Genomic DNA, 25449 nt, shown 5'->3' on the forward strand with positions numbered 1-25449 from the left:
AGAATCAGAGATGTTGCTATGCAAGCAGAAAGTAAAAGGTTGCTTTCAAAAATAGTGGGGGAAGCAAAGAGGGCAGAGGCAAGGAGATAGGCATCAAAACATCTCTCCAGGAGGGAACCAGGGAACAAAATTCCCACCCTGCCGTAGCAGCATTTTTGTTTTCTTAGTGGGTTTTTTTTTTGTTTGTGTGTGTGTGTATGTTTTGTTTTGTTTTAAATACAGAAGTTCCTATTTAGAGAAGTAAGCTGTAGGCAAGTTGCAGTGCTATGAAAGGAACTAGCTCTTTCATGGAGTTCCATTCTCAAAACAAGCCACTTGTCTCCAGGGGCTGTCTTTCACTTGGAATGCAGACAACCTGCCAGATTCACCTTTAAAAAACAATAACAGTACCAAATGAGAACAGGGGAAGATCCTTACACTGCTTTGAATACCACCGTGGGAATCCACATTGCACAAATGCTGGGATTGCTCTCCTTTCTTTCCTTATCCGTATATTTAGTACAGCCCAAATATGCCTAACTTCAACAAATAGGATGATAGGCTTTTTTTTTTTTTTTTTTGCCAAACACATACATATTCAGGAATCTTCACAAAAGGCTAAAATAGAAAAATAAAACCATCGTACCCCAAGATAATGAAATTCACCTCTCCCACTGGAGTAGATAATGCTTAGTATATTGCTAAATTATACTCAGAGCACCAAGAAAAATTTCACCCCACTCTCCTGTTTGAAATCTTAGCCTTGAAGACAAATTCCTCCTCTGATGACAATTCATTCACCCTGGGGCCCTCAATCTCTTACCTTTCACCTGCAGACATAAAATGAGGCGAGAATACTGAAATTCCTCAGAATATAAGATGCTGCAAAGAGGAAATTAGTCTGCAAGACACTGAAAAGATTAAAAAAAATAAAAACAAGTAGGAACAATCATACCTAAGATAAGCAACTGAATATTAGAGCAGAGAAGAGGATTAACAATACAACCTAGTGCTTGACAAATAGATGTTTGAATGTATGACCTGAAGATATTAAGAACTGACGTGAGGAAAGTGATCCTGGATAGTTTGCTTGGTATGCAAAAATTAACTTCTTAAGTTAACTCTACTTCACTTTTTCTTCCCTGATCTATTTTTTATACAATCATTCTGAGCAGATGTCAATTTAGCACTAGCACCATACCCTACCAACTTCAAGTAAGTCACAATAGATGGTAGCATGTCGTCCAAGAATATTAGAAACCTGCCATGAGGATTCATTCACTCAGAAAGTGTTTTTTTTAGAAGATAAAACAAATCTCACAGATAAACTCAGGACTTCAAGATCAAAAGTGGGAATTCTCACAGAACAGATCTCAACACGTGGACAATCTAACAGCTGCAGTGTCCGGTTCCCTGGTGTTACCATGTGTATTTTGTGTGCAGAAGTCCTTAAAGAAGATTATGTCATTGTCCATTTTCACGAGTTATCAAAAATATTTAGGAGCACATAAACACTTCATTCCACTATCGCAACTCACTCATGAACTAGCTACGTTGACTCCTCTAGAACATAAACGTTCAACAAGTTTATGGAAGATCACTTATTAGTGGACTTCAATATGGAGGATGAATACTCATATTGCCTCTCTTTAGGCAAATACAGGAAGCTAGTCTGCATAGACTCATCTCTTGAGTCAAGGCAATGCATTATCCTGGGTGTCCACAGACACATTATCAAGTTGACTACGTACGAGGCAAGGAGTTAAATCTGTACAAAGCTACACCACAGTAGATTATCTCCTTCCTTCCCGGATTTTAGTAACGAGAGATCTACACTGCAGAGGGAGAACCAAATATTTGTTCTTCACTACAACGGGGCTTTTCCTTAGCTGATCTATGCATCATCCAGAATAAGAAGCAACTTTTCATCACAAAACTGGCCAAAAAAAGATATCTTTTGAATGACAGTGATGCAACTCTGACCACGCAAACAGCGCTACAGATCACAGTAATGACAGTACTCGCCCACTTCATACGTAAAGGCCCAATAACAAGGGACACAGTGCAAAAAGCACTGACACTGTAGATTTACAATTTTAAGCGCTAGTCAGCAAGTTGGCAATTCACTTTTGGAGGCTTATGCGTCTTGGTTGCTTTCTTTTTATTGTCTGCTCTAAAACATCAAGATTTGAAGCAAGGAGGTGTATTTGCTGCACCAACATTAATGCTTGTTATCTCATTCCTATATTTTGTTAAGTGGGTATCTCAAATGCCTCAAATATGGCAATTTTCACATTACCATAGATTTGGCCAGATCAGCAATAAAAGATTACTGTAAGTGAAGAGAAATCCTCTTCAGTGGTAGATGTTTCCCCTTTGATGCATTTCACACTTTGATTATTTTAAATTTTTTTTTTAAACACACTAACATCAGTCACGCTGGTATTCTGTGTGCTAGCATTTCCCATATCCTTGAAGAACATTTAACAAGGAATTTGTCACCCAAATCTTCCCCAACTGGAATTCACTTTGTCTGCTACTCATGGAATATATTTTGCTATTTGAGTGAATAGATTAAAGTTTTCTCGTCCTAACAGCAGTAGGATTTGGGGCAAACGGGCTACCTTTCTGCATGATAAGAGGTGGGAGCTGATGAGGGATAAATATTTTCTGTAGCATTACCTAACTGGCAGGACGTGGAGGGGTTATGTGTAGTCACCATTCATGACACTCTGAAAACACATTACTTTGGAAATACACAAAGAAACAAAACTTTACCATAGAATAGCACTGATATTTACCTACCAAAATTGCAACAGGCATCTCTTAAAGCCTTTAAGGCTACTAAGCAAAAGTGACTACCCTGTTTCATACTGATAGCAGTAGGTTAGACATCATAAGTTGAAAATTTGCTCTCGGTACTTCCTGTAATAGGAAACGGACAAGATTATAGGAGCCAGTTTTCAAGTCAGACCCTAGCTCTTCTTGGCACGGGATTCAGAGACCTTGTTTCACATCTAGCTGCACTTCACAGAAGTCTCAAAAACAAGCACCGTCATTCCTTCATTTCCAGTCTGGGAACAGCTTCTGGCATGGAGCAGTAGAGCAGGCAGAAGGACTGGTACAACCACAGTGCTCCAGACACAGTTTTTTTTACACTATTCTTACTAAGACAAACGTGTAAAGCCACTTGGGGGCTCGGATCCAGCAGCCTTCTGATCACTCTGTGCCAGGAGACCTGGCACACTGCAGAACACAGTTTTTAATGACTACACCAGAGCTGCTACAGAAAGGACTTGTAGGCCATTGGTGTGAGGCATCTTAACACTAGACATCCTAAATTAAAAGAAATATCAAGTGTCTATAATTAAAGGAATCCCAGATAACTACAGGAATACATTAAAGACCAAGAAAGGTCAAATGTTACTATGTGCGACCCAACAGTCCACAACCATAGGCAGAACAAATGGAGTTTTGGAGACCCTTCAATACAGACAACAACTAAACGCTCCTAAAACAGTACTGACCTGCTAACAAGATAGGCAGTGGCTAACATTGTATCACAACAGTATTTGCTGGTGTGGGAGAAAATGTGATCCAAACACTACAGTGTGCCAGAGAGGTCTATATCGTTTTCATCCATCCATTACAGAGTACAGCGCCATTTCCCACTATTTTGACATAGCAAAAGACATAAAAGAAATAGCTGATTATGTTTGTCATTTCTACTATCACAAATCAAACCTCAGTTTTTCATGACTCCAGATAGGATTTCTCAGCAATAGCAGTTTTCTGGGAAGTGTTTACCTACATTATGAAAAAATCTTAAGGATCAGTTTGATAAAACGCACCCATTGCGAGACAAGTTGGACGCTGAAAGCTCCTCTTCCCTCTCCCAGTTTACAGTTTATGACCCATATTCTTAAGCACATTAAAATCGTTTTGCACTGCAGAAAGTAACTCTAAAACCAGAATCACCACTTAGAACCTTAAATATACACATGATCTGGTTTTCAAAGTATAACATGCTCACCTCTTTACCTACACAATTTTCCAAAATTAATCACTCTAAAATCAAGATAAAATAAAAGAAGGACACAAAACATGGCACAGTTAGTATAGTAGTTAGCATCACCTACTCAGTATCCACAAAGCTGATAGGAATGATGTAAGGTGACGAGAAAGGACAATAAGTTTTCCAGTTCATTTGTAATCCTCAACTGGTGAAAAATAAGCTGGGATTTCTATCTCCTGGAACATATTTATACTTTCCCAAATATTGTAGAACTGCAAATTCAAAAGTCTGCCATGGAATTTCTAAATGCAGCCAAAACATAAGCCTGAGCTTGTTCCTCCCCTCCCCCCAACTTTTTTTCTTTTGTTACATAGTCATGAGCATGAAGACAAAAGAAGAACCTGAGGAGGCCAAGCACATTCACCTTTTTTTAAATTTTATTTAATAAACCAGGAAGAGATAAGAATTTGGCTCATATTCTCATCTCTCAGGTAAACATTTCGGTATACAAGCTCCCATTACTATTGTTTAGACAATCCTGGAAAATACAGCCCGAGCAATATTCTCACTATAAAACTACTACCAGAAACTAAACATAGTTGATGTGTCAAAAAAAGGTAAATGGATATAAATCTAATCTCAGCAAAAGTGGGTTTGCCATTTTTTGCATACAATACATACAGCACATTTCTCAAGTAGAAATAGCTTAGTTAGAAAATACACCAAATACAGCTTCATTTTGCTTTGAAAAGCACAAATTATCAATTTTGTAATTAACCAAGTCAATCAGGGAGTGTCACATTTGATGACAATAAAGGTAACAAAAGGAAGCTGATCTTTCTGTTGATAATAAAATTCAGTCTCCTCCCTGCAAGACGTGAAAAGAAGGAAAAACCCTGAAGAGTTCAAAGCAGATATTACTGTTGAGAAACCAAAGGGGTGATAATACGAATCGCAAGAAAAGTGCAACAAGCCATCTATTTGAAATTTGTTTTTCACACAGTTAGTACAAAAACAACTGCTCCTGCAAGAGAGGTCAATCTGCCCACGCGTTAATCCCCAATCAAGCAGCGCTCTGAGAATCAAAATGTGATTGCAAGTCTCTTGCATGCCAAGATGAAGGAGTTTTTCATTTCAGCCTATTACTACCAGCATTTTACATTCATTATGGTCAGAGGGTGAAGTGAGTACTAGGTACTTGCTGGTTCTGAACGCCAGCACTTTCTTGATTACATTACTAGAGAATTAACATACAGAACCGGCATTAAAGCAGTACAAATGGGCTTACTTAAAGCCACTTTCATAGCTAAAGCTTTCACAGCAGTCTTACTTTCCAACTCAGAAGGTTAAAAGGTTAAGAGGTTAAAAAATAGCTGCATAACCTATCCATTGCTACAGAGAAAGGTCTAAAAGACCAAGCTTTGAGAATTACAATGACACGAAGGCTATCTTTGCTTTTGTAACCATTTCTTTAAAATACACTCAGTGGGCCAGCAACCCCTGGCTTTGAGGGTGGGGGGTTTTGGCTTTGTTTGGTTGTTGTTTTTTCGTTGGGAGTTTTTTTGAAGCCGTCATTAGGCAGACCAAAATAAAACTTACAAAAATTTTCTATAACCTCCACGTCTACAACACGCTAGCACAGGTATACTAACTCTTCACCGTAGAAATTGCCAGAAACACAAGTTACAATGACTCCTATAGGGTCATTACAATCTGTGAACCTTGGAGAAGATCCAGGAAAGAACTACTGAATACATTAAAAGGAAAGAGGATCATACCTACAGCAACAAGTGGGATAAGCAGTCTTAAGAGAGTTTAAGAGTTCAAGATCTTAGTACACTTCTTGCAGAACTTCTTTTGCCATTTACATCATAAATGTACCCCAAGCACCTCGATCACAAACCAAAGTAGTGAACATCTCCATGGTGAAGTTATGCATTAACTCATCTGTTATCAGGAGCTTAGATGTCCAATAAATGCATCAAGGGATGAAAAGCAAGGGAAAAGACAGTGACTATTCTACAAATGAGGCAGTTATTAGATGTTTTTAGCTGCATGAGAGATTGTTTGGTTAATCCAATCATTCCTTGAGAGTGCAAGTTATATGCAGTGCATTATACAATGATGATACAAAATAAGTTCTTTGAGTCTCATAATATCATAAGGTTGAATATTTTTTTTTCAAAGTTTACTTTTTTTTTTCAATTGGACTTAAATCACATTAAAAAAAAATCCTTTAAAAAAGCTTCAGTGTGGTACTGCATTAATGAAGATTTATTTTTTCCAAATTCTAGTTCACTCACATATGGCCAGCTCACACAGCAGGCAGAGTGAACTTCAGGGGCTTCTAGGTGCAAGAAACAAGGAATGCTTGTCAGAGCTATAAACTTTGGGGTCAGCAGCTGAGCTTGTCCCATTCTTTGCTCTACAGGACCAACTAAAACAATTCACTCATTAAAAAAAGAGAACAGATCAAACAGTGTCATATGCGATACTACATCAATCACGCCTTGCTGTGAGCAAACGCTAGATATGCTTAGATATTATGCATCAGTTCTGCTGCTAAAACAACCAAACAGAGATATAGTTGGATTACGTTGCTTTACCTATAGAGCTGAGTCTTCACTGTTGTAGAGTCAAGGCATTCCTTGACACATACTAATATGATCTTATGATAATCAAAATCAGAATAGAAAGCCCTTTCACCCAGAAGTAAGCCAACTCCAAAGGACGAACAGGAGATGATACCAGTTACAGCTATCTAAGAAATAGTATTAGACAATTTTCTGGACAACAATCTGGTTAATCCAGTAACAGTTATTCTAATACCAAGTTTCAGCCATCACCAACACTAAAATACATCATCACTGTTTTTCAGTCAACCAATAAGCGGTATTGGAAGCCAAATACACACTCCCTTGGCTAAGCAACAAACCTGCTTAGTGAATCAACAGATTCATTAGACAAAGTACAGAGACCAAACCATGCAGAAATGGCCTCACAAGAAACAAGGGTTCTCACACCCTAGTACTATTTCCATACTTTGCAGGTTTTTCTTGATGGGAGGTTCCGCTGAGGTTCACTCAAGCCCTTTTGCTGCTTTGTGCTGGTTTCTTTCACTTTGTTCCGACTGATCAGTCTTGCTGTATTTGCTGCAGTTTCAAAACATGCTTTCAAAGCAATTCATGAGCTCAACAAATTCAAGACACGTACAGTTGGATTAATTCTAATTAACAATCAAGAGAACCACTTATTTTATGTGCTCTGTTTCCACAGGAGCAGACAAGTCAGGTGATCATTTAGGAGCCAGATTCTACAGTTGTAAGGTATTTTGTGGGTTCAGGTGACAGGTTCGACAAGCATTTGTCAGGAAACACATTGCTACAGGTGATCTTGCTGGAGGATAGGGAGATGGACTGGATAGCTTTTTGAGGGCCCCTCGGGCTACTCTTTCTAGGGTTTTCTGTTTTCTATCCTCTTGAAAGCTTAGGGAGAATAAACCAACAAGTGTTCACTTCTCATAATATATTTTATGTCACTAAGAACAGCACTGCAGGATTTTGTGGCGTTTGTACGGAGCTTCTTGTGAGAGAAAGCAGACACCTTGCTCGGGAAACAGCTGCATTCTGAAAACCTTTTCTGAGGCTTTCCACAAAGAAAACTTCTCCCAAAGCGAAGAGGCTAAAGCCCCCAAATACTTGGGACCAGTGGAAGCCCCTTGCCCATTCATATGAATGAACCCAGGATGGAGTTTGCAGCAGGCAATGTATCTCTAAAAAATGAGGTCTTGTTTGGTTTTAGCCAATTATATTGCCTCGGTACCTTAGCAAGAATATACTCCTCCCTCACTATCACTGGCCAAAGTTACCTCTGATGCGCACAATCTGACTGCAATCTTGTCTGGGATGAGAAGCAACAGGGTTACATTGCTGCTATACCAACCTTATAAAGGAGAACTTCAGCAGAGAGCCCGAGGGATTTACAGGTACTTTGATGCTACTGAAAGTCAATGTGAACAGTGACAAGAGAGACTTTTGGGGGAAGGTTCTAAACAACAAAAGAAATGAAAACATCTAGTTGTCAAGTAGTTTTATACAGCATTAATATTGTTTCAGGATTGTGGGAAACTAGAAGAATAGCAATGAATCTGCCCACAACAGAAGTGTCTTACAGCTTCCATGGAATGACTGTATCCCATGCGTTGTCACTCCAGAGCATTTCACCAATGAAGAGTTCACTAAGCTGAGTTTGCACTTAGAGAATGAGCAACCAGGGAAGCAAGTTAAACAGAAACCAAGATGGGAAAATACATATTTGACAAGAGTTCTGCCCAACTGGAATTCACTCCTGAGCATCAGTAAAAGTTTTTGGACAACCACCCACATAGGTATTAATGAAACTGATTCCCCAGATCCTGCATGTCCCGTCTTCTGAGGGCATTGGGGAAGAGTCATTAGCATCCAAGACATCCGGGGGCTCATTAAAGAGCAAGATGCAAAGGGTTGGGGGAGGGAGAAATCGGGAGTTTATTTCTGTAACAGTCACTTTTAAAAAAAAAAAAAAAAAAAAAACACCATCGTTTATAATGTAGAACTCCCTCCAAAATTAGCTTACACACTGATATAAATTGGTTTTCTTTGTGGTCTAAAATTGACTTGCAGTTCACTACTTAGTCAGAAAATAGCTACTGAAAAGCCCTGGCCTCAGAGCTTTTGGACTGTGGACTCCTTTCATCGTGTAAACAAATGCTTCAGATTTAAAGCTTTCCCATAATTGTTATGCTAACCTTGGAGTGAAACCTCTCCATTTGCATTTGAAGGAGCTAAATATTAGGCAGGAAAGAAAGTGGTCTTTTTAAAAGCATGAGAAAATGTTCCTTCTTTTTGGTCCTCAACCATCTGGGCAGGCCCTGCTCCTCTCTCTCTCTCTGGCAAAGGCAGAGAGAAGGAAAAGGGGCACGGATGGCGGTAATCTTGCTGAAAGAGAATTAAGAAATTCCTTCAAAACATGAATGAATGAGACTTCCTATAGGGGAGGGGAGTCTGTGTTCCAAGGAGATGTAAGAGGTTGTAGGCAGGGGGGAGGGAACAGGGACACAAATACATCAGCGAGCTAGTGAGTGATGTAAGAAGCACCTATGTTTTATTATGTTTTTCTCTCAACATGTTCTGGAACCCAAAGCCAGATTTCTTTACAGACCCCACATGTGAACCCTGCAGCTAATGGGATGGTAATGTTTCATCTTTCACCCTTCTGAAGCTAAGAGGAGTATTTGACTGCATGTGCGTGCCCATGCATACTCAGATGTGCATATACATACAGGTGAGCAAGCAAAAGAAAAAAAGTGGCGGAAAAAAAAGGAAAAAAAGAGAAGAGTCATGTATTTCAGCCCCAGGTTTGTGATGAGGGAGTTTCATCCAGTATTTCAGCAAGGGCAAAAAGGACAATATTTGCACGAAAAACCCACAGTTTTGAGATTTCCAGTAATATGGTTTAAATAAAGGTTTTCACAAGAGCAATCACTCTCAATTTCAAACAGCTATATGAGGGGGGCTGTCTCTGTCACTGCACAGGTCGAGAGATAACTCCACTGAGTCTGTTTAGAGTTAAAGCTGTAATCAGTAGAATAAATATTTGTTATTACCACAGTAAGCACGTAATGGAGAAAAAACAAGACTGACAACCTTCTTAAAAATAATCTAAGCCAAATTATCTGCTGGCACAACTCTGTTCTTGAAGTCATGCCAGCAGGGAGTTTGGTGTTACATTTTAAGCTGCTAAAGAAGTTATCACAACACACTTTCTCATAACAAAAACAAACAAAAATAATTAATTATACTGAAAGGAAACCGAGCAAGGATTACCAGATTATCACCAGCCAGAACAGAGTTTGTGTTAGCTGCGTTACTGGTTTCTATCTATTTTCCATCCATTGCCTTGCAGAGCAATGGATCAACATTCTCATTGCATTTTCTGGTAGTATCAGGAGCAAACTGATGGTTGAACCAGCAAGCGAGATTCATTGCATCTTGGTCATATGTAACATGAGAAATAGACTGAATTCCCTTGATATTTTCCATTTCATATAAACATTCTGGATTGCATTTGAGTAAAGATTCCAGTTTCTAGAGGGAGGACAATTATGAAATACTGTTTGCCCATTTTACTCTGGCGTAAAGTAATTGCCATGTTTCATTCCTGGGCTGCACAGTGCCAAGCAAGAGATCTAACTACCAGGAGGACTCCACAGAAATTTCCTGAAACTACCAGGAATCCTTATAAATATGAGTTAAGCCCAAGCGGAAATCAAGAATCGCTAAAACGGTAGCCCTGCATTCATAAGCATCATCTTTGTGCTCAAGTACACAAAGTGAAATTCATCCCATTAAGGCCAAACTCACTTCACTTCTAATTAGAGAGATCAAACAAGACACATAAAGTGGGTAAGTCCAAGCCTTGCCTTCATCTGCACAAGTACAGTTTGTGTACTTAAAGTCTCCCACAAAACTTCACTCAGCAGGAGGGTGGACAGATGTGAGGAAAACCAAGAATCGTATAACCTAAACAGAAGTGTAGACATATTCACTGGGCCCTGGGACAAGTTATCCTCTTTCTTCACAAAAAAGTAAACTATTTCCTTGCCTCCCTCCCAATAGAAAAATGGAAAAAGTGACACTGATTTAATTGCCATATATGTTTTCCCTACCAACATGTTGAAGAGGGTGCATAACAAGCTCCAAACTCTGTTTGCTGTGGGGTAGAGTAGAATACTTTTAACAATTTTTACTGCGTGCATTAGACTGTATCAGCAAAATTTACAATTCATAATAAATTATGCTCAAAACCTGATTTTCAGTACCTATTTTATTCTGAGAGTAATATCAGAATGTGGAAACATAGTTTGTATTTATATAGATTAAGTGTTGCTTGTACTAAGCAGTATAAATGCAGTCACGCTACCGTTTTTCCTATTCTACTCCCTATCAGCTGCAGACTCTCCATTTTCCCGGATAGGGCAGGGGTGTAAAGTCAGCTCTGTCTCATTCATGCTTCACCAATGCACTGCCAGGGGAAGGAGGGAGGCAAGAAATGCATATCGTAACAGTTGGGATCTACCATACACCAATACCTAATTCTGAAACACCCGAGTTTATAGGGATGTCATGAGCTTTCTTTTCTATGTGAAAGGTCCCTTTCTCTCAGACTGACACAAATCCTAGCAATGCCTCCAAAACAGTAAACAAGTTTTATCAATTTTTTTACAATACCCTAGCAACCAGTTATAATTAATTCAATATTTATCAGCTGAATGATTGAGTTTTTGGTTCCGAAACAGTTAGACCATCAGAAGCCCAAGAAGGAGGAAGCTAATAACTCACTTATCATTTCTTCTCAATTCCCATTTCTTCCCGATTCTGTTTCTGACTGTTCTTGCCAGTTCCAGATCGAGGTGCTGGCAGTTCACTGACCACCTGGTCATTATTAAAGCCTTTGTTGCATTTGTTGGTGTCCAATTCTAGGCAAAATGGAAATTCTTTAGTTCCTGCACCAAATACAGCAGAGGACTATTTCACTGGATGTACCGTAATGAACCCCCAGCTACATGTATACAGAAACTATGGTCACTGGCCAAAAAGCAAGGCCATTGGCTTCAAAAACAGATGCTTCTGCAGTAGCTCTGGCAGTCAGCATGGTAGTCACTTCGTACTGTCCTCTTTGTGCCCACCAGGCTTCTTACCAGACCCTCTACCATACAGCTTTGAACAGAGACCAGTCTCCCCCGTGGCCGTGAGGTCTTCTCCTCAGGCAGTTAACTATTCCATCCTCCACCTCTCTCCACACCCAGGGACAGTTTTTCCCTGATGCTCTAGCCAGCTGCTCGCAAACATAACAGATGCTCAGTTTGACTGGTTTTAACACAAAAGATATAATTAGTGGCAGTTAACATATAAACACCAAAGCATTAATTTTTTTTTTTTTTTTTTTTTTTTTTTTTTTTTTTTACAAGATAGTTGAACGCAATCACACTTAGATAAACACTGATGCTGAGCACACAGGGATATGTATGGTTGAAACCTGAATCTGTAACAGGCTTAACGTTGACTGATTTTCAAAACCGTCCCACCCTCTTTCTCCCAATAGCAAGAGAAGGGTCATCTCCCTCGGGAGGGGGGGCGGGGAGAAACCTGTCCTCATCAGGAAAGAAAGATTATCTGCATAGTTCTTTCATAGAGATCATTGATTCTTACTGCTTGGCTATACCCTTGATGTAACATCTATTTGCTAACAAAGAATCAAAGAACAGTCTCCAGTCCATTGGAATCAGTCCATTTCTGGGACTGATTTCTTTTCAGAGCATCCATTATGCAGCCAACACATGTAGCTAGTTAGACAAATTCTGAAATCTAGCATCCCATGCTTTCCCATGTAGCTCTTTATTTTCTTTCTCAGTATGTTGTACAGTTGCAACCTGACATGTTAGAGGATTTCATTAGTGTTTAGAGTTAGGCCATTCTGTGAAACATTTGATGAAACAAGGAAACTCCAGTCAAATCTTTCAAATATTACTGCCTCAAGTTAGGCTCAGAGCTCTTTATCTTGACACCTAAACCAGACATTCAATTTCAGAAGAGGATAAGTGACTCTATCATACACTTCTGTAGCAGTCCCAGTTTTAAGCAACCAGAGTATGATAGTCTTGTATAAATACTAAATAAGAATGAAGTTAACAACAGACTTTGGAATGTATTTAGAGCTTTCAGCTGAAATTATTAGACATGCTTGATGCCAGATGCTCAGTGTGGTATGACACATGCAATAGGACTTAATATCTTTAAACTCACACATTTCTGAAAACAACATGGATGCACTTCTGAATTTAAGCCCAACATCCATCATATTTTACAGAGAGGGTTCCTACAGGGTTCTTAACATACAGAGCAAATGGCAGATAACAGACAAAATCCCTGCTGCTATTATAGGTGATGGACTCTCGTTATCAAGCTCTTGGCAGCTATCATAGAAGGAAGGGGACATAATTACACACACATGAAGGCTTCATTTCCTTCACAAGCACACTTCATTAGTACTCACTGGTAAATATACTTGCACATCTTCAGAAAGACAAATACTGCTTTTGCTGAATGCCTCATCAATGCACTAATTTGTGGTGGCAAAACACATAGCAAATCATTTATCAGCATTTCTGTGGTCTTTCCATGCACTGGGGAAGCCACAAGCTGTCCCTGCGTTATCTGTTAATAGCAAGGGCCAACGTGATTTCATATAGCTTGGTCTGCTTTGTTTCCTGCATATCACATTTTAAAACATCCATATACCCCCTTGAAATAGAAAGATATATCAGCATAAGTGATATGACAACTACCTTGTAATGCGGTGCTACCTGAGTGACATTCAAAACTGTAGATAAGGTGGCAAGAGATACACACATCTCCCGGCTATGTGAAACTGGGAGGTACCATTTGGAAATCAATATGCTTGAGTCCCACGGAGTGGTCCGGTTGCTGTCAGTATTGGGTAACCCTCAGCTCTGCAGTGACAGCAAGGTCAGCTACAGGAAGAGCTGAAAGAAGCAGAATGCAGTGGGATGGCTTTCCCAAGGAAGGTCTCTTACCCTCCCCACCATCCTACTGCTAAGACTACCCTATTGCAAAACCCTGTGCTACCATGTATTTACCACCACAAGACTAGGTACTGATGTATATGCAAGTACTCTTTTTCTTTTTTGGTTGTTTGGGTTTTTTATTTATTTCTTTAAAGAATACATCCCCAAACTCTGCTACTGGTTGTCCTGGTTTAAGGTAAAACAGAATCAACTTTCTGTTCAGTAATTTTATTTCTTAGCTAGGCCTCTTCTAACTCTCTGAAATTAACAGCATGTTGTGTCTAAAATGGTTTGTTCAGAGTGATAAGACAGTTTGTGCCAAGGAGTGGTATGCAGAGAGGCTCTTGCTTATACTTATTGCTATAACAACCAAGGTCAGCTAATTTTGTTATTTGCCCCGTTGGATGGTTGAAAGTGGAGGGGCATAGAGGGGTCCCACCTGCAGGGAGGAGCGGACAGGACAGGTGACCCAAAACTGACCAACAGGGGTATTCATCCCATCTGCCCCCTGCTCAGTATAAAAGCTGAGGGATCAAAGGGTCGGCTCTCTTCCTTCAATGGCCAACGTCCAAGGAGGACCCTGTCTGTTCATCTGCCTTTGATCCCCATCGGTGTGTTCCTGACTCCAACTCTGGAACCCGGTTCCCACCCATCGCTGAGTCCACTCTGGGACTTCCCCAGACATCCCCAGATGCCCGTGACATCATCCTGGGAGCTTAATACAGTTTTGTGTATACTGTATCTATTTCATTATTTCCTTTTTATCTGATTATGAATATTTCATTAAAGTAGTTTAGTTTCTTCTAAACTTCTAAAATTTCTTTATCTCTTCTAAGTTTCTTTATCTCTCCTCCTCCTCCTCTCCATGCACGAGAGGCTGAGGGGGAGCATCTGTCACCAGCCATTGGCCGATTTGGCCAAAACCACGACACTGGCTTTCCTTTTGCTTTAGGGAAGGCATTTCACCCCCTTCTCCTCACATCTAGTCTGTATGTTCTTTGGAGCAGGAATGTTTCTATATGACACTTCCCACAAGGGATTATGCTGTAAGTGTCTCAGGGATCCAGCTCTGAACTCCTGGCTTAATTTCCCTGTCCGCTGCAGACTCCTTATGTGACAGTAGGCAAATCAGTAAAGCCACCCACACCTCCTCTGAACACTTCTAAAATGGACACAGAGTAACACTATGCACTCTGTCTCGGTAACAGAATTGACAAAGATTACTTGTTTGCTGAAGCTTCTTGGAGACTGATAAAACTCAGGTGATAAAATCCCATTCTTATTAACATTTCACTCAATAGTTCCTCCCCATCCCTTTCTAAAGCTTCAAATCAGATTTTTTTTTATGATGTCACTAACTTATAGGTTTCTACTTTTTAGACTGTGTTGCCAAGCTGTAACAGAGTAAGATTTTAGTAAGGTATCATCCCATGTATTCTCTGATTTTTCCAAAGGGCAGATACCTCTCCAAAATCCTATTCACATGTAAAAATGTAGGTACCACCCCTCTCCTTCTCACACACAAAAACAAAGAGCATTGACATTTTCAGACAGTAGTTTTATTTCTTCTTTTTACCTTTTCCTCTAATTTTCCTTCTAATGCCTCTGTAAATTTTCAGGACATCATCAGGCTTATAAAAGCAGCAGCTATCTCCCCTCTCTGTTCATGTTCTCTGTTCATTCACAAATTCAGAAGCACCCTGCACAAAGCAAAACCTTTTTGTGGGTAATATGATGTACATATCATTGCATTAGCCATATTTATGAAGCTATAAGCAAATTATGTTTTGCATCATAGCCGTGAAGACAAATATAGTAATAGAATCAGGTACCTTTCCAACCAGATGGAAATTTGCTAATGCAATAGGAAGTTGCTTATTAAATACAATGAACTTCTGGTGTCAGGAAATACAAACTGCAAGCACCATCAGGTGAAGGGAAAATGGCTACTTTAACGATCCTACACTCAGATACATAAATTTCACCTGATTATTAAAAAAAAAAAAAAAGCCTGTCAATACTTAGATTCTCCTAACTGGGGTTGTTAGTTTTTAACTTTTTTTTTTTTTTATTTTAGATACACATCACAACATACTGCTAAAGAAAAGGCCGTTGTCATCTTTTCATAAGTGAAAAAAGCAGCTATTAGGCAAGTCCTGACTTCAGACCAATACCAGAATGCAAGACAAATCTTTAAAGCACTCTAACACAAGCCTTTTATGCGGACATTCTAGACCTTCCAAGCAGTGATATGATCTGAGACATGCTGTACCAATATTTTTAAGAAGCAACACCTAGAACAAGAGAACGGTGCTTTCACCTAATTTGTGAGAAACCACATGAAGAACGTGCGAGCTGCAAACAAGCAGAGCAAGAGAATTAGCAACACGTTTATCCATATCAGAAAAAAAAAAAATTCTTTCAATAGGCATAATCAAATCCAGGATGGCAATTAACGAACAGCCTATCTTGTTAATTATTTCTGTGCAAAGCACACTTGTCACTGAGTTACTAAATAGCTCCAGTTTGCCATGCCTTGCAAGGACAGGTAAGCATGCAGCCTCTAAGTACTATACATGGGTCAGGGAGTGGACTCCATATGGGAGTCACAAAATAGTTTCAGAAATAGTTTATAAAGACAGGGTGTTGAACATCCCAATCATGTCTGAGATATTATATCATGCTGTTTAATTAGAGGATGCAATTTTGATAAGGTTCTCACAAAGGAAACCACCTTCTAGGATACAGGTCAGAGTTACTGAAGTTTGTTGGGGTTTTTTTTTTGTTGGTTTTGTTTGTTTGTTTTGTGTTTGTTTCTTTTTTTTTTTTTTTTTTTAAAAATCACCCATCCAGTAAAACTATTGATGCCAGTCTTCTTTTCTGCTCATATTAGGCCTACTGTCATCATGGCAAAATTCACACAAACACCACAAAAATTAAAATTTTCACCTTCACCTGTAAGGCACATCATCTGCAAAATGGACTCAACACGACAAAGCTGCACAAAATGGATACATTAAAAACGTACAACTATGACAAAGCTCCACAGGAGCAAGGTAATTTTATTTAGGTGCACAAAACCGATTGACTGGAAAACGCCTGGATGAGAACATCTGAGCTTTAACTATCTGGAGAACTCTTCTGCCACAGAGAGGCAACCGAGAGGGTTAAGTAATTCCCGTTAGAGGAGTCCTCCCAGGTGCCAGGATAAAGGGCACTGTGAAGCACAAACTAGCACAGAAGTGCCAATAGATGTTCCATAATTAAGGCTCTACCAGTATTTTCTTCTTAATGGGTACTTGGCAATTTTCTCATTCTCTTCCACCTTGAATATCCTGTTTCAGCAGTACTCTAAACAGCAAATCTTTGCAGTGTGGGTTTTCTAAGGGTACTTCTGGGTTTTAGAGGCTAAACTAAGCAAGAGAATTTTTGTTCTGGGTTGCAGGCGACAGCACACAGTCCATTTAGCATTTAGGCACAACAAGCCACCTACTTTCTTCATAAGACAAGTTAATATCACAGATCAATATTCAGCAGGGGTTTTGTTTTGTGCTAGTTTTAGGTAACCAAACTGCTTGCTTTTCCTGTCAGAAGACTTCTACCAGAAGCGTGCATTTTCAGTCCAAGAAGCTGTCACATCAACATATTTCAGGGAGATGATAGATGGTAGTTCATACGCCTTCTCATCCTTCACTCAGAACTCAATACAAGAGCCTGCCACCCACCACAGTAACCCGAGAGATAAAACACAGAATCATACTTACAGAATGAGAGGGGCTTGTAAGTAAAGCCAAATTAATAAGACATACACGCTAAGGATATAGCTGGGCATCAAAATGCAGCGTCATAGCAGGTGATAGCTCAGAAAACAACGTCCTGCTAGCACAGCTATACATTTCCTATACCCAGGTTAACCCAGCCTACGTAACACAGTACTGCTCAGACCTGCTGTAGGTGGCCCAGGCTCAAAGACCCCTTTCTGTATATTGAAACTGTCATTAGTAAGTGCACAGCGTTTGCCAACTTAACTGCCTAGGAACCGTGGCCTGAAGAACGCATAAATCTGAGGTAACAAAAGTGCCACACATAGTGCCCTCATGGGAAATAAGAGGTGTCCATTGCATTTGCTCATGTGATCATTGGGGTGGACTAAATGGGATCCACTGAGGATTAAAATGATCAAATAGAAGTGAAACTCGACAGTATGAAATGCAAGGTCATACATTTAATGGCTAATGCCATTCTTGAGTCTACGGGTTTATCACTAGAAAAGGACAAGGAAGAGAAACTGGGAAAGCCAGCCGATCAGTGGATGAAAGTGAGCAACCCGTATCACAGGGCAGCAAGAAGGAAAGGAAATCCTAGGGTGTATTAATGAAAAAAAATAAAATAAAAAAAATCAGTGAGACCTCATCTCAAATGCTAATCTCAACCTTCAGCTTCCAATCTCCAAATTTACCTGTTCGAGAAAGGAGAGCTAAAATAAAAACAACTGCAATAATGGGTTCTAAAAATTTCACTGCAGAAATGGATCGCTACAAGGCGAGACTGCTTTGGGCGAGAGGCCAGAATGCATCGGTAACCACCGCAACAACCTCAAAGAGATGCATCTGGATGAAGTTCAGCTATGAGACCACCAGTGAACTGTCCTGCACTGCATGGACAAGTCTTGCCTTTTAAAGACTTCACTTTCAAGAAATACCAACATAGACACATGTCCCCTAAAACAAGCCTATTAGTACCAGACTTACTGGCTCAGTGTACAAGACGCACACAGTTTCCCTCTGGGCACGAGATTCAGGCATTGCAATACCTACGTATCACAGAGGCTTCCAACCTTCTACAGCACGCTGCACCATGCCTCTATTCCCTCTTGGCAAATCTCTTCCTAGAGCAGGCATAACACATTTCTTCACGTTAGCTTATGCCCACCTTTATCTGTGGAGGTTTGTTTGTGCAGGAAGAGACTTCACGGCAGCTTGTGTGGGAACACACATTTAGGTTTTTCCTTATTGACCAGGTCCATTAAAATTTTCCAAAAGGTGAACATTTTGTTCTACTACTGAAAGATTCTGGGGCCAGGGTTTCGAATTCAGCATTATCACTATGTAAAGAAATTCCAGACAGCTAGCAAGGACATAGTTTCACCAAGTGAGGTTTCTTTTCTTTACAACTGCAAAAGCAGTAGTGGAAAAAAGCTAAATAACCCCAAAGCCAGTCTTCTGTATGTCATGCCGTTCTCTCACTCTTCTTTTCTTACGCTAACAAAAGATGCAATAAATAAATAAAAAGTTGCTTTTAATTACTACAGCATTAAAGAAATATATTTAATTTTGTATGGTTTGAAATTTTGACATCATTCTTGGCTTCAGTATCATCCCCAATTAGAAACCCCTAGAAGAGTAAGAATGACAAGAGCCATTAAATGTGTCACAACACGGGGTGACGGGAAGAAGTGCTGGAAGTGGAGGCTTTTCAAAGAAAGCATAGGAAATTGTGCTGCACAATGAGTGCAGAATATGTTTTTTCTCCCCCCTCCAAGCCTCCACCTCCTGCCCCCCTCCTCGTGACACGCACACACATTTTATGGCCTAAAAGCCAACGCAAAAGGGTGTGTTCTTTCAGGTTTATAGCCTTGACTAATGGAATTGCTCTAAATAACATTTTGATCTTGTAAGGTCACGCAGAGTGCTATACCTTTCCTTTAATGATTCAGGTCTGGACCAAGCATTTCCCAGAATTGAGATGGTAATGAAGTCATTAGTTTCTTCCTACTTGAAGCTCTGGCTAGGAAAGGGAATTCTATGGGTAAAGTCTGAGAGGCTCTTTTTCATAAAGCTCATACCCAGCTGAGCTGTAACACCTGTTACATTTTCCCAGGAGCCTGAGCTGCAGAGCATTTCCAATCTATTTGCTCTTCTTCTCCTACAGCACATTGACAAAAGCTGGGGGAACGGGTTTTCTAAGGGAGTGCTAATTGAAAAAAAAAAAAAAAATAATCTACGGCCAGTGCAAATGTTAACTCACATCCCAGCTAAGGCATTGATGATTATTTCCTTGCCTTCTTTGAAAATACAAGCAATTCCAGACTGCCTTTAAATTAAAAATACACATTTGAAACAGGTTCCTTACTAATTCCTTACCTTCTACGTACGATATAAGGGAAGAACAATGACTCAAAAAAAGCCTATTGAAAACAAGCCTTGAAAACAAGCTAAAAGTTTTTGATATTAAAATACAGTCACTGCTCAGTAGAGAAACACAGCACTAAGCACATGCCAGTAAGGACACAACTAGCAAATATATATAAATTCTTACAAAGGCAAATAACATTTCTTGGAGAAACACTTTTAAAATATGGTTTCTCAAGCAAAGAAAGCAATAAGCCTGGAAGGTCAAGTTTACCTCTGACTATCTGTGGGGAGGGGTGCGTTGTTTTTTCATTTGCAGCAGCAATACATATGATTTAAGGAAATTCTAAAACACTAAAGAACAACATATCCACAAGTTAAACTCAAAACTGAAATACATTTAGCAACCAGCAGAAATCTTGTTTTCCTCCTAGTACCCTCTCAAATCTCCCTCCAAAGCGGACCCACTTATAAACTATGTTTTATAGAGCAAACTCAGGTATTCCAATGCATTTTAGTCTCGCCAGCTAATTAGCACAAAGGCACACACACTGAGTAATAGAGATCATTAGAAAGGAAACTTGTAAGAGGATATTCCCTGACATAGGAATTTGTTCCTCCTACCAGATCAAAATAACCTAAACTTACTGAACCCCAGAATATGCCATAAAAATCAGCTCTTCTTTCTGGTGAAGGTACAAGTCTAAAAGTAGGACACTACTGTACTCTTTGCTGCAGATCTAGCTGGCTGTTGCCATGATCATTAAGGCATCATAATCAGATACAGAATGAGATTCTGAAGAACTGCCTAAATAGAATCCCCAGTGTCTTAAACATAACATTGAAGCTTCAATACACCTATTATTGGAGTGAAAATACTTTGCTGCATTGCACTTTGGTTCCTCACTTTTATCTCTGAAAAGCAATACTGAAAAGCCTCCAACAATGAAAATAACTGGGGTTTTTCAGTTGGTTTGGTTTTTCGGTTGTTTTTATTTTATTTTTTTTTATTTCTACACCATATTGCACAAACATATAGTATAAACAAGTGGAATATGGCGTATTTAGCATCTTTAGGAAGTCCATATGCAAGAAGGGGCATACCACTAAAATACAAAATTAATCTTGCATTTCTAAGAAAACAGAGTGTGCATTCAAGACAGAATATTACAGTCCTCATTTTTATTTCTAGTATGATATTTTAGCATAACAATCATAAGTAAAGCATTCATTGTGACAGGGTAAAGTAAGGGCTTTCTCTCTTACACCTTTCTCCCAGAAACATCAAGCCAAGTTATTATTGTTTTTCTTTTAGTATTACAAATCCTGCTCGTTTAGAAAGGGAATTATTATAGACTAATTTCTGATCATTTTGCTCACAGACCATAGCATACTTACCTTTCTGATTTGCCGAGTGTATTCCACACAGCTGAGAGAAGTTACCTTTCTGCCAGGCAGAACCTTTACTAAAAGGTTTTGTTAGTTTCCCAATAAAATGAAGTATAACTGCTTTCTGTCAGTGTTTATATCCCCCAAATCACCAGATACAATCATACTAATGTAACCCATCAGAAAATGGCCCACACAAGGAAGCATATCTGAAAGTTTATAGTATAAGGGTACTTTTACTTGCCTTTGGTCAACCCCAACCAGGGGGGGTTGCCATATGACACCAATGGAGGAAGGATCTGCAGGCAATCAGGAGATAACACCTCCCAAGCATTTAATCCCAATTCTGATCATCTCAAAACAGCAGCTGAAAATTTTCCCTTGTACGCTTAGCCTAAATTCTTCACTGTAATGTGTGAGTTTGGTATTTAATGTACCTGAAACATACCTACTCCTGTATTTTAGCTGTGTCCCACCAACTACATCCTTCTTGTCCATTGCTTCCGTAATTATTTTCTCGCTTCCTTCGAAACTGCCCCTTCATTCAGAATGCAGTCCTCTCCGTACAAGACTGTTCAACTTCCTTAACCAGTTCAACCAAGGGAGCCGCATGAAGTCCAGTTCATCCCTTTCTAAACACTTCACAAGCATCTTTATATATGCCTGCTTTACACTAGTTACCTCTTCATAATAGTACCCACTTCTGAAAACAAGGAATGGGACCTACTGCTACTCTCTGCAGGGCAAAGTACCCCAGTTGGGCAACATATTCTCTATCCAATGCTAAGCCTTCCCAGAAAGAGCTGGTTCCTGCACCACCATGGTCAAAACCTGCTGATGGTAAGTTTACAGAGCTCCTATTACCTTTCCTTTTGGAGAACAAAGGCAGACCCTGGCAAATAACTGTTCGGAATTGACTGTGTCCCAAAGACTCCAGAACCTTTGAGCTTCTGCTTGCAACTTTCTGTATGTTTATACCTCAGCTGGCCATGGCCTGACGAGAATGGAAACCTAGGATTCATATATTTTTATCTATACACTAGAATTTGAAGGGAAGTAGAAGACAGATGCATTTCACCTTCACGCTTGGCACGAATTACCTTCTACGCTGCACTACATCAAACATCAAGTAACAGTGAATTGTCGAAAGTCAGCATTTCTTGCCTGTCCACAAGAGGAGAGCAGCAGCAGCCCAGCAAAAGCTGCTCTCCCACATGCTCTACCACTCAGACAGGAACACAAATTGAAAGGTATCACTCAATGGGATTAGGGCATCCTGTGGCATAAACAGGCCATAAATCTGACTATATGTTTCAATGATCTCAAGAACTATCACAATAGCAACTGCATATAAACACGGGCATCAAATAAAAATTAACTTGAATTATAACCAAACACAGCCACCCCACCAATAAACTCCGCACGCACATACCTATTGAGGCCTAATAATCTTCCATATTTTTGCCATCTGGAATGACTCACTTTATTGTACTTTTCCACAAAAGTAAGAAGATCAACAGCAGTGCATGACTTCACGTTGCCTCTGGAAGAAAACTTCAGCAAGGCCTATTAAACAGAAAGATATCAGCCCTAACCCAAGACTATCCAGAGCATGAAATCACTGAAGGCTAAGGGAGTATTCTGGGAAGGTATCACTGTGTGCATGCCCTGTTCCCATACCGCTCCGCTGGTCGCTGCTGGAGACCAAGCAATGAGCAAGGTGGATGTTCAGCCACTCATGTCAGAACTCTGCAACAGAGAAGCCACCACTCTTGAATGCTTATAGAGCTGCCAGCACGACAACATCCAAACTTTCCATACTCATGCAAGTTAAAGAAATGCAATTAACCTGGTTTTACAAGTGGGGAGCTGAGACACAGAGCAATTAAGCAAGTTCTCCAAAATGCCAAGGGAATTTTGAGGGCACCATCCGAGACACAGTTCTGAGGTTAGATCATGGTCGTGATTGTTCTAATGGATGAATACAGTCAACAGCTTCATTTCCAGGAGAGGTCATGAGGGACATGATTTTTTCCATTTGTCAAGAATCTTACTAAAACTTTGACCCTTCAAGCTAAATTTAGGTGGATTCAATACAGATGGTAAGCTAGAGAAAAAGTTTTCCCTCAACTGCAAGTAAAACCAGGTGAGCCATTTTGAGTGTGAAGAAAACAGATTTTTTTAAAAGAACATTTCTTTAAGACCATTCTTGAAATAAATATATCTATATAAAATAAGTGCAAAGTTACACATTTTATTTACGTATGTACATGTTTTACACTTCACTTCCACAATAATTTTATACGCAAGTGTATAAAGTCATTCCCTACCACAGACTTGGTTTGAGAAAAAAAAAAATCCCAAACATTTTGCAACCTTGTTTAGTTACTATAAGAATTCTCTTACAGAACAATTCGGCTACAGCCTCTCTTTTCCTAAACAGTAATTCTAACGTTGAACTAACCTGACAAACTGTTATGATCATCAAGTCATGATAAACACCTCAATCTTTTCACAAAGTTACTGACACCTACCAATGAAGTGCAGTATTTCAGAATGAAGAACATATGCAAAAAACCACCCTTAGACATCAAAATCCGTGGAAATTAACATAAAGAATTCCAGGGTTTTTAAATTAATGAAATATTTGAATTACTACAAGTTTTCCCATATTTAAAACTTTAACATTAGTATTTAAAATTTTCCTTTTTATTTTAAAGCAAAAAGCTTGGGCTCTGTCACACCTTTGATGACACTTTCAGAGCAGGGGAAGGAGAGGAAAGGTATCAATTGGTCGCAGATACAACATAAAAATCAAAATAAAATGAAAACCAGAAAACCAACAACACTGAACATGGCAGAGATTTAAAGCTGAAACGGAATAGCCTTTGTATGCTTCAAAAGAAATTTGTTTTGAGTAAGTTAACAGCCTTTGAAATATCAAATACTGAGCAGCACCTTTTCACAATTTTCCCCCTCTCTGCTGTTCAAAGTGCATAGCTAAGGAAGAAGAGAAGAACGGAAAGGAACTCAAGCCTGACTGCTGTTCACACTTTAAGTTGCATGCTATGTACACAGAGTTTTACTGTGAACTGACTTGGAACAGAGCTTGCGTGAAATTTTCTTACTGAGCTCACGTTTTTCATTCAACAAAACGCAGAGAAAACTTGGAAGGTATCACATGTCCAGATGCCATTCCTAGTCAGGGATCTTCCCTCCCACCCCAATCTCATGAGAGCCTAGTGATTAGGAAACTCACCTGGGATGGAGATATCCAAATTCAAGTCCCTTGCCTAGCTGTTTCACAGCCATGAGAAGACCTAACCACCAAGTGTCTCCCCTTTCAAGTGCTCTTGTTGGAGCTGTTACACTTTGTACTAGTAACAATCAATGTACCACAAAAAGGGAAAAAAGTCGTAGGCTTGGTCATGTTTGGTGCCTTCCATAACCCCAGGGAAACAACAAGTGGTACATCTTAAGCCAGTATCCTGACCACGGACTCTTCTATGGTATTGTGCCCCCTCCGTCCTACCCAGTGGAAAGAATTTGATACAAGAGGTCAGCATATTCAGAGCAGTGAGGTGGAGACCTAAAGTTGCAGATAGCAGTCTTGCTGGCTTTACAAGCTAGTCTGAAGTCAAAGGGAATTCAACAACACTTAAACCACTTCAGTGTCCTTGAAAAATCCCCATAAGTGCTTATCCTTATGTGTCTTTCCACACTTGAGAAGCATGCCTGAGTGCCTTGTATAGATTCTATAAACAAGAGAGAGAGAGAGAAGCACCTCACAGGCACTGTAGAGAAGACAGCAAGCAGATTCTCCAAGGCAACCTGTACAGCTTTTACTGACAATAAAGCATCACCACACGTCATTTTCTCAAAGTGGTAGGTGTCTCAGATTCTGGGAATGACATTCCTGGGAGTTCTCCCCATGCCTTCGCCTTTAAACGGTATTAGAAAACTTCATAGATAAGATTTCATGTTAAAATACTGGCATAGCACATTCACTTCTGAAATTCTACTTCATGATCACAGGATTATTCTGCCTCTTAAATAAAGGATGACATAATATGCCCTAAAGAAAATCTACATCACCCAAAAGCCTCCTCAAATCTGTTACTGATGCATTGGCTTAAAAAAAAATAAAATTAAACACATAAGCTGAAACCTAAGTTACCAGAACTAATAGCATGTGTCCCTACCTTCCAGAACAGACTCATGATCTTTAGCTGTGACTGCACGTTACTATTCCACCAATGATAGGTCTGGTTTAAGTTTGTATATCCTTTACTTTTGAGGTTTGTGCTCCT

The sequence above is a fragment of the Rissa tridactyla genome, chromosome 2, assembly GCF_028500815.1.
Source record: "Rissa tridactyla isolate bRisTri1 chromosome 2, bRisTri1.patW.cur.20221130, whole genome shotgun sequence".
NCBI classification, from domain to species: Eukaryota; Metazoa; Chordata; class Aves; order Charadriiformes; family Laridae; genus Rissa; species Rissa tridactyla.